General features: G+C 40.0%; 1 non-coding gene across 1 annotated transcript; it reads right to left on the bottom strand.

Moving 5' to 3' along the window:
- Window positions 1–560: 560 nt before the first annotated feature.
- FAM200C (family with sequence similarity 200 member C) lies at window positions 561–7,392 on the bottom strand. Its single transcript, XR_010413230.1, has 3 exons — window positions 6,943–7,392; window positions 5,996–6,102; window positions 561–3,584 (listed from the first exon to the last, which is right to left on the bottom strand). It is a non-coding gene; the product is annotated as a family with sequence similarity 200 member C (transcript).
- Between the last annotated feature and the right edge of the window lie 1,935 nt (window positions 7,393–9,327).

Raw genomic sequence — 9,327 nt, 5'->3', positions numbered from 1 at the left:
ATTACTTATTATCAAGAGGAGTCAATATATAACTTCTAAAGCTGATAAATCAAAACTGGCATATGTGGGGGAGCCTGGCTGGCTTAGTCGGTAGAACACACGACTCTTGGTCTCAGGGTTGTGAGTTCGAGCCCCATGTTGAGGGTAGAGTTTACTTAATTAAAAAAACCAAAAAACAGGGTGCCTGGGTGGATCAGTTGGTTAAGCGACTGCCTTCGGCTTGGGTCATGATCCTGGAGTCCCTGGATCGAGTCCCGCATTGGGCTCCCTGCTCGGCAGGGAGTCTACTTCGCCCTCTGGCCCTATCCCCTCTCATTCTCTCTCAAATAAATAAATAAAATCTTAAAAAAAAAAAAACAAAAACCAAAAAACAAAACTCAAAACTGGCATATGTGTTTGGTATAAACACATTACTTAGAGATAAGGGTGGAACCACAAAATGTTAAAGCAGAAATGGTTAAGTAATTGGGCAGGAAAGGGACTGTGGCTTTTTATTATAGGACTCATTTTTTAGCATACCACTTTGATAAGGTATTTAGGTTTTGAAATAAAAATGTAAATTTATTAAAATTTAAAACTATATTTTACCAAATTATTATCCAGAAAACGTATGAAAATTTAAATTCCCACAGGAAATTTTTTGATGGCCCTGATTTACCACAGTGACTTCACATCAATTTATTTATTATTTATATTCTGGTCCATTCAAAAGTTTTGAACTATGTTAGGTAAATACACAGAGCTTAAGATGTAAATAAGTGGGAAAATTGGGGTAAAGGGAAAATAAGATGAGACCGGAGGCCCAAAGAATCCATCAGAACTATCTGGAAACTGGTTAAGAATGAAGGCCCTTGGGGTGCCTAGGTGGCTCAGTCGTTAAGCGTCTGCCTTCGGCTCAGGTCATGATCCCCACCTCAGGCTCCCTGCTCAGCAGGAAGCCTGCTTCTCCCTCTCCCACTCCCCTTGCTTGTGTTCCCTCTCTCACTGTCTCTCTGTCAAATAAATACATAAAATCTTTAAAAAAAAAAAAAAAAGAATGAAGGCCCTTGAGCTTATGCCAGATCTGCTAAATCAGAATCTCTATGGTGAGGCTCTCAGATCCTCTTTTTAGCAGCCTCAATGACTTGGAGTCCTGCTGTAATTTAAAAAAAGACAAAGAGTGACTAATAGGATATTAGGACATTTATTAATGTCATGGCATTTAGAGCATGGGAGCTAGAGGAATGGACATTGTAAGACTAACTCCAAAGAATACATTTAAAAGTAAATCTTATATAAACTAGAATCATCCCTTTTCCAACTATAACATTTCATAATCCTTTTCTGATCCCATTAGCCTCCCCATTGACAACACTCACAGAGACGCGGGGACTCAGTCTATCATTTTGTCCTTCAACTTTTACTTTTAACATGAAGATGCATGTTCTGGGAGATCTTCTCTCTTCTCCGGGATCCATTCCTAGCCTATTGTACCACTTAGGTGGATATTCTAGTGCTTGTGTGTCTTTTTACGTATCACATCAACAGCTTCAACAGATACTTAGAAGAATTCTATGTATCCACTAGGTGGTATTTAATCTTTTCTGCTGCCTGTGTTCTTACTCTCAAAACTGTGAAAATTAAAAGTTACACATGCTAAACTTTTTCTTGGGATTTGGTATGCCATAAATATAAAAGAGACACAATTATAGCTTAATTTTACAATGAAATTAAGAATATATTAAAAATTATACATTAAAAATGTATCAGCTCACAGTGACTTCTGCTGTAGCTGTAGCTTTTGTTCAATGATGTCTGAGAAACGAGGAACTTTTTTTGAAATAGCCACACGAATGTCATCACTCATATTAAAGCAGCTTCTGGACTTTGTTTTAAAATGTAAAAGTGATGAAAATCCCAACTCACAAAGGTATGTAGTTGCAAATGGTATAAGGATTTCTAGAGCTGTCTTTGCCAGGCTTGGAAACACTGTGAATTGAGCACACCAGAAATCCTCAAGCTTCATTGTCTCAAATTCCATTAGGATTTGGCCACTAGCTCGTAATTCAGCAAGATCAGTTTTCATCAAATAACCATCATCGACAAAATCCAGATTAAAAAGAAACGGATCCAGTATCCATTTACTTGCCTCAGCAAGATCTCCAACAGAAAAATATCCATGGAAGAAGTTGCTCAGCTGTTGCAGGTGCAGTGTTATTTCAGCTGCAATGCTTGCTGCTTCATTATCTGAAACAATGATTTCTTCAAGAAAAGGAAAGTTGGTAAAATTTCTTTTCTCAATTCGCTTTAGCCAAAATGGAAACTTCCTAACAAAAGCAGATAACTTTTCTCTAGCTGATACTGTGTTCATCCCAGTCCTTTGCATAGATGCACTAAGTTCATTCAGGTGTTTGAATAAATCTGCAAGGTATGCTAAGTGAACTTTAAACTCTTTATTTTCAAAGCCATCAACTAAGTTACTGCTTTGGTGGTGAAGAAACTGATTTATTTCTTCATACATTTCAAAAATATGGGTAAGTATTTGACCTCGGGAAAGCCACCTCATTTCAGTATGGAAAAGGAGGACACTATACTCGATTCCAATTTCTTCAAAAAAAGCCTGAAAGAGGCGATGATTTGGAGCGCGTCCTTTAATGAAATTTATTACCCTCACCACAGTAAACAGAGCATCTCTCAGTTTTGTAGGCAAGGTCTTTGTGACAAGGTCATGAGGATTCAACAAACAATGCGTGATCACGATGTGAGGTGCCTCTTTTTTCACACAAGCAATAAATTCTGAATTTTCTGCCAGCATAGAAGAGGCACCGTCAGTACAAACAGAGCCACATACATCAAGTGCTATCTTATGCTTCAAAAAGAAGTCTCTGAAGAGATTGAACACATCTTTTCCTTTCATTGTTAACTGCAATGGTTCACAGAATAGAAATTCTTCTATGATCTCTCTTTCTTTTATGTATCGTACAAATGCCATTAGCTGACTGCAGTCACCCATGTCCGTTGTCTCAGCAAGCTGAATACCCACTTTCAGAGGACTGGCTTTGATGTCCTCTAGAACTTGCTGTAAGATATCCTGGCTCATTTCATCAATTCTAGAATGGATCACATCATCTGATAAGGGTACCTGCTGAAGCTTCTTTTGTGCATCTGGTCCCAAAACTATTTGTGCTATTTCCAATGCACAAGGTTTTACTAATTTTTCAGCTATTGTATGGGGATTCTTCTCCTTGGCACATAAATATGCAAACTGATATGATGCTTGTAATAAGGCATCCTCGTGAGATGTAACTCCAAATGTTTTCAAGGTTTCACTCTGATCAGATGGTGTTGGCATATGCTTCAGGCTATTGAGATCATGCCCACCTACACCACCATGCTGTCTGTTAAAATGGTCAGACAATTTTGATGGTCTGAGGTCAGCATTTGAAAATATCGAGTTACACAATACACATTGTGGGCGCTGAGTTCCATCAACCTCTGTTGTACAGGTGAACCAGTAACGAACATAGTCATCATCCCATTTGCGTTTCTTCGACATGGCACCCCGAAATTCTCAGGTAGTATTCCAGAGATGCTGCAGAATTTTGCTTTGGGAGTAAAATATAACCCACATATTAAAAATCACTGGCTAACCGAATTAAAACAAAGCCACATCACATGCCATTTGTACATGTAAAGAAATATCCTGTAACATGTCAGTTCAAAGTAAACCATGACAGCATGACAGTCCAACTTAAAGCTATCAACTCACAGCTAATGCCCCGGAGTAAACGACTTACCAGTAAGCTACATACGGGAGATTTGGACTTATATAGGTTGTGAATACCCGTAAATCCTCTATTGGTGAACTGAAGTTATGGCTTCATTTGTTTTCAATGATGTATGTTCCAAACAAATCTGGTACATTTTGTATCCCCTAAAAGGGCATCTTACTACCACCCCCTCCCCCTCCTTCCATTCTCCGCCAGGGATGTACACACACAGGCAGTTATGAGCAAGTGAATAGAGAAGGGCGTAATTCATTAAATACTCTAAGGAAGGACATATTTTGACATAGTGGCTAGTTCTTTTTATAGTTAAGGATTAAACAGGTCTGTAATACTATTTGATCCTTGACTGGCTCTGATTCCAACGTAAGCAGAGAATTTCAAATGGGTCTGATTAAGTCGCCTTTGACACAGAAGTAGGATACAAAAATGGCCCAGAGCTTCCTTGAAGCTAAAGTGTAACACACTACCAGTCCATGATTCGTATTGTCCATACAGAAAAGCAAAACAAGTTGTTCAGGAGAAATACAACTATTTTTGTTACTGAGACTTCAGAAAAATCTCTCTCATAGAGTAACACCCTTAGTTACAATAGGAATTTCATGATGCTTTTTCATATAACTACCCCTCAGTAAAAGCAGTCAAGAAAGAAGCCGAAACAATGGAATGAAAATAAGCAGTATTCCCAAAATCAAGATTTGTTTTAATCTGAGGACAGGGATTAGAATGTAATGGTTCCTAGGTTAGCAAATGGAGGAATCAGTGAAATCTTTTGCTAAAATGTAGATGCATGGTCTCAACTCCCAGAGATTCTGATTCCCTAGCTCTATAGTAGGGGCTCAGAATCTGTATTCTACATAAGCATTTTGAATAATTCTTATGAATGGTAACCACAACAGTAATCTTTAATAAGAGATACTCATCACAATCATTAGGAACCCCTTTGAACTTATACATCTCCCTCCCTTAGAACTAATAAATCATCTTCTCCAGAAGGAGGACAAAAGACTCTAAATCTTGGGGTACCTGGCTGGCTTACTTGGTAGAGCATGGGACTCCTGATCTTGGGGTCGTGAGTTTGAGCCCCATGCTGGGCACTGAGATTACTTTAAAAAAAAAAAAAAAAAAACCTCTAAATCTTGTCCAGGTGATTCTAATACATATCCTAGTGTGTATCAGATTTACAGGAATAAAAACATATCCTTCAGGCCAACCACTAGGTTGATGATATGCTAGGTTGGTAAATAAATAGTCTAAATGCTTTAATAGGCATTTAAGTTTCTGAGTTGATAACAACCTCCTAAGAAAGTTGAGGGACCTAGAAAGTCTTCCTCCTTAGCAATGAGCAAAGGTATAACCCACAGGTAGGCTCAAATATACCTTCAAAAACAGTTCTATCTCCCAGATAAACAAGTGATCCCCTAAGTTTCTAAAGTTCTATACTACAGAATGTGGCGGAAATAACTTAACAGGGACACATTTAAATCCAAACGCCCACTTTGGCCATAAAAAAAATCTCACAATAAGTAAGGCAAGAATATTAACTTAAAACACTAACTTTCTAGTGGCTCTGCCACAATTAGCTATAAAATGAACTTCTATGTAAAATACTAAGTTGACATGCCCTATGGCTGTTTGTTATGAGTCAGTTAAAAATTGGAAGGTATCTACCCATCAATAAAGATGATTTGAAGTTTAAAAGTTGATCTTAAGCTTTCTTTTGTCAAGTGATGACAATAGGGCCAAATGTGTTTAGAACCTCTCCTAATTGATAGTAAAATTATGACATTGGCATAAAAAAATGCTTATCTTTCTATATTCTCTTATGTATATTTACCATGTATGTTTTGGGGAGCAGGGGAAGTGAACGAAAAAGCTTTGCTTCAGTCTCATTAGAAAATATTACAGGACCAGTTAAGAGTCCATTCCAATCCACCTTGACTATGCTACTCAAGTATGTTTTGATTGAAAATTTACCTGTTCTGAACAAAAGGTTTTTTGGAAAAATTCATTTGCAGTAGTCCTCCTCATCCCCCTCAAAAAGGGAGAATAGGTAGCAAGAATTTTCAAGATTCTCAAAGAGGAATTTACCACCCAAGAGGCTTTCTTGTGTTTTAGAACCTCACAATTTTCACTTGCTCCTCTGTGGTATTTAGTAATCACAATACCCTAAGATACGTAAACATTAAAAAAGCATCATCATACTAAAAAACTATTGTTAACTGGGGCACCTGGGTGGCTCAGTCGGTTAAGCATCCGACTCTTGATCTCAGCTCAGGTCTTGATCTCAGGGTCATGAGCTTGAGCCCCACGTTGGGCTCCATGCTGGGTGTGGAGCCTGCTTAAAAAATGGGGAGGAAAACAAAGAAAAAAAAGGAAATTATTGTTAAACAGATGTGATAATGGTATGTTTGTGTGGAAAAAAGTACTCATTTATTAGCAATACAGACTTAGTTGTCTACAAGTGAGATGATAAGACGTCTGGGATTTCCTTTGAAATACTGTACTTCAGCATACACACACACACACACACAGAGTGGGGTAGAGATAGAAGACATAAGATGGGCCTTGAGTTGTTAATGAAGCTGAATGATGGGTATGCTACATTACACCATTCTCACTATTTTTATGTTATGTGGGGGAACTTTCCATAGTAAACAGTAAAATAAACAAAAGGCATGACCTTATTTAGACAGAATTCGTTTTTAGAATGATTCCTTTGAGAGTCTGAGAGATATCTTAAGATGCAGAGTGATATAACAAAGTAAAATGTTTTTGCAAGTTTATGAGGTATAGGGGTAGATAGGAAAAAGTATCACTGATGAAACGCCAGTTAAAAGTGAACATTCACGTAACAAATCTTTGGGAAATGCTAAAATACATATTTCAGCAGTGACAACACCCAAGTGCAGTTGTAAACCTAAAACTCCAAACCAAACACAATTCAACTTCTATCTTGCCACTGCCTCTTCCAGTCCAAGGGAGGTGCGGGTGTCTGGGGGACAGGATTTCCTTAGTACACTTTGCAATTAAAGGCAACAGCCAGGAGAAAAGGGACGGAAATAGAGTGGCTGAGCAAACGCGCCAGGGGCACACGCCTGGGATCCTCGCTTTGTCACCTGTAGGCTGGTCCTTTCCAAGCCTCGATTCCCCAAGTGGGGATGACAATAGTACCTACCTTAGAGGGTTGTTGGGAGCTTTAATTATGAAGCATGCACGTAAAGAACATGCAGCTCGTAACTGGTAGGACCTGTTGGTGTATAATTAAAGACGGCGCGTTTGGGAAGCAGCTCGGGCGAGCTACGGGCGCCGGCTGCGAGGAAGGACTCCGCTCGGTCTCCACCCGCCCGTCTCCGAGCCAGGGCGCAGGCCCAAGGGATGCTCGGGCTTCTTTCAGTGGCCCGTCTCCGACTCCAGGTCGCTCTCCGCTCGGGCTAGGGTCCAGCCACTAAGCGCCGGAACAAGTCAGGGCGGCGGCTCCTCAGGTCCGGTCCCCGAGCAGGAACCTGCAGGGCGCGGGGACACAGATGCGTCCGCGGCGACCTCCACCCCAGCCGCGCCGAGGTTCCATCCGGGTTCTCCGTGTGGCTTCCCGCCCGCAGACGGTGTCTCCCCGCACGCAGGCGCATTAGCCACCGGCTGAGGCCTCAGCAGGCTTGAGTAAGGAGCATGCGCATTGGCCCTCTCAAAAAAAAAAAAATTTTTTTTTTTTTTTTTTTTTAATTGAGTACGTGGAGCGGGGAGGTTTCTTTTGTGTCGGCCGGGAAGGAAGAATCGTAGAATCCAAGGAATGGAAGGTATGGTAAAGTCCACATAGTTCTTCAGAGCACCGAAATAAATTTTGTAACACCCTAATAATTAGCATTTTCTATGTGTGATCAAGGAGTAAAGAGAAGGAAGCTCATTGTACTTCCAAGTTAAACACTGAGGCAAATGCGAAAGGCTGTAAACTCCATGAAGATACTCACAGTGGAGACGAGCTTTTAGAGCTTGCGTCTTCATGTCTGTGCAGACTATCTCTTTCCATAAATTAGAGCGTGTGGATGAATTTCCTCAGAATCACTTATTTTAGAGAAAAACTTCAATTTTATTTAAAATTCGTTTTAACATGATCTTAAAGTTACAAACCCATATTGGAGAGATTTTAGAGGAAAAATCCCAAAGTAGAAAGTAGAAACTCGAGCATAGACCTCCTTTCTGTGTGGGGGGTATTTACTTCCAGAATTGTTACAAACTTAAAGAACGATTTATTCATTTTTGTATAGTCTTGTTAGAAGCATCCCACAACGTGGGGGAAAGGAGTAGTATCAAAGAATGTGGGACAGGGGCGCCTGGGTGGCCCAGTCGTTAAGCGTCTGCCTTCGGCTCAGGTCATGATCCTGGAGTGCCTGGATCGAGTCCCGCATCGGGCTCCCTGCTCGGCGGGGAGCCTGCTTCTCCCCCTCCCACTCCCCCTGCTTGTGTTCCCTTTCTTGCTGTGTCTCTCTCTGACAAATAAATAAAATCTTAAAAAAAAAAAAAGGATGTGGGACAGACGCATCATTTTCCGGTGTTGAGGGTGAACCTGGTAGACTGAGGCCTGCTTAAAGTTTCTGTCCAAAGAAATTGCAAAAGACCAGTCTTCCTAGTCCAGAAAGCAGGGTCTTAAATACTAGAGAAAGGAGTAGGCTTTAAGAGTCAAAGATACTTGGCTTTATGTCCTGGCCCTAACACTTTTAACTTGTCAGGACTTGAGCAAGCTACATGGACTTATTAAGCCCATGTGCTTATTGTAAAATAGGGGTATTATCCATTACCTTATAAAGTTCTTTTGCAGAGATAACATACAAAAATTACAGTACATGGTTTCAGCACTCAAAAGGCAGCTATTATTGAGATAATAAAATCAAAGTTCACATAATGAACAGTGTTCCAGGTGTTATCTTTGTTTTCCAAAATGAAGCAGAAATAAGACATTACAGAGTTCTTCCTAAAATCAGTAAATTAGGTTTCACAGAAGAGGGAACAGAGAACCAGAAAAGTTGACACATTTTTTTGTTAAAGATCCTGAAATTTTCTAACTCAAAACCCCTGCCAGTCCCATAACTTATTTTTCTGCCAAATATTTGAAATACTACTACAAACCACTGTTTTTTCAATTATATCTTTATTAACAAAAGATAAATACAAAATAGACATCAATGTCAGACTTTATGTTGAACCACTCCATGTTAAGGTATGAAAATGAAAACGTTAAGTCATTCACTTTCTTGAAATAGGTAAGAATGAGCTTTGTTTGCATTGCTGTTTTAATTTGGCACTAGTCTGAATCTAGATACTATGTGCATAGTACCTGACAATTTGTTACTCACTCACCAGCACAATTTTTTTTTTTAAAAAAGATTTTATTTATTTATTTGACAGAGAGAGACACAGCGAGAGAGGGAACACAAGCAGGGGGAGTGGGAGAGGGAGAAGCAGGCTCCCCACAGAGCAGGGAGCCCGATGCGGGGCTCGATCCCAGGACCCTGGGATCATGACCTGAGCTGAAGGCAGTCGCTTAACCAACTGAGCCACCCAGGCG

The sequence above is a fragment of the Mirounga angustirostris genome, unplaced genomic scaffold (genome assembly GCF_029215605.1).
Source record: "Mirounga angustirostris isolate CCGP_5_RB_7025 unplaced genomic scaffold, mMirAng1.0.hap1 SCAF_7, whole genome shotgun sequence".
In the NCBI taxonomy this organism is placed as follows: Eukaryota; Metazoa; Chordata; class Mammalia; order Carnivora; family Phocidae; genus Mirounga; species Mirounga angustirostris.
This window is presented reverse-complemented; position numbering and strand designations above follow the sequence as displayed.